This window comes from Citrus clementina, unplaced genomic scaffold (assembly GCF_000493195.1).
Source record: "Citrus clementina cultivar Clemenules unplaced genomic scaffold, Citrus_clementina_v1.0 scaffold_3, whole genome shotgun sequence".
Taxonomy (NCBI): domain Eukaryota; kingdom Viridiplantae; phylum Streptophyta; class Magnoliopsida; order Sapindales; family Rutaceae; genus Citrus; species Citrus x clementina.
The window spans coordinates 40,183,077-40,184,169 of NW_006262339.1; positions in this window are offsets into that span (position 1 = coordinate 40,183,077).

Consider the following 1,093-nt stretch of genomic DNA (forward strand, 5'->3'; position numbering starts at 1 on the left):
TCTTTTTTAATACTGAATATTATTTGTTTTTATAAATAAAAATATTTAAAACATCATTATTAGATATTTATGACCTTGTAAATCGAAACTAAGAAATGGATTATGTTTTATAGTTTAGAAAATAAGTACATTTAATAGAGATATTTTTAGAATATAATATTTATTTCTCATTCAGATTTTTTTTTATTTAGATAAAAAAAAAGTGCATTGTCATTTAACTATATATTGATTTTCTTCTAAATTAATCACTATGAGTATGTGTAAGCTGTTGATCTTTTACTTGCTATCCTTTTTTAATTTGTTTCCAGAAGCTTCATGGGGAAAAAGTGATACGAAGGAATTATATAGAATGATTGATGATGAGAAGCGTATTATAGAAGTTGAAGTTATTGAAGGAGGACTCAAAGATCTTGGTTTTGATTATCTTCTGATTCGTGCGGAGATCATTGAGAAAGATCCTCAAACAACTATTGTCAGATCAACAGTGGATTATGAGATCGATGATAAATTAGCCCATAAAGTTTCTTTGGTTAAGATGGAGTATTTCCAAACAGCCATTGAAGCTATTGCCCAGTATCTTAATACTGAAAGGAGAGCCAATGCTTAGCAATAAGTATTCAATGAAAATTCTCTTTGAATAATAATAGTAATAATAATAAAAGAAATCATGTACCGTGTGATTTGTGCTTGAATATAATTAATAAATCTTTTGTTCTATAAAGATTATTAATTATGCATGGAGTTTGTACTCTCTGTATTAAATTAGTAATGCATATTGGCAATTAATTTCGATTCGTTCGATTCAAACATTTCAACTCATAAGCATAAGATGAGCACAACAAGTGTGAAAATTGCCAAAAAAAGAAAAAGGAAAATTGACCTGTTAAAATTACTTTTATTTTTACATCATTTTTTAGTCCTTAAATTTAATAACCAATGGATGGTTTAAAATTAGGTTGATTTATCGACATAGATTTTAAATAATAATTTATTAACGCTATATTATTAGTAATTCTTAATTAACATTTTTCTCTCCTACTTATTCACTTATCCCTCCATAGTTTTATTTTTATTTTTTTTTACCTTATCTCTT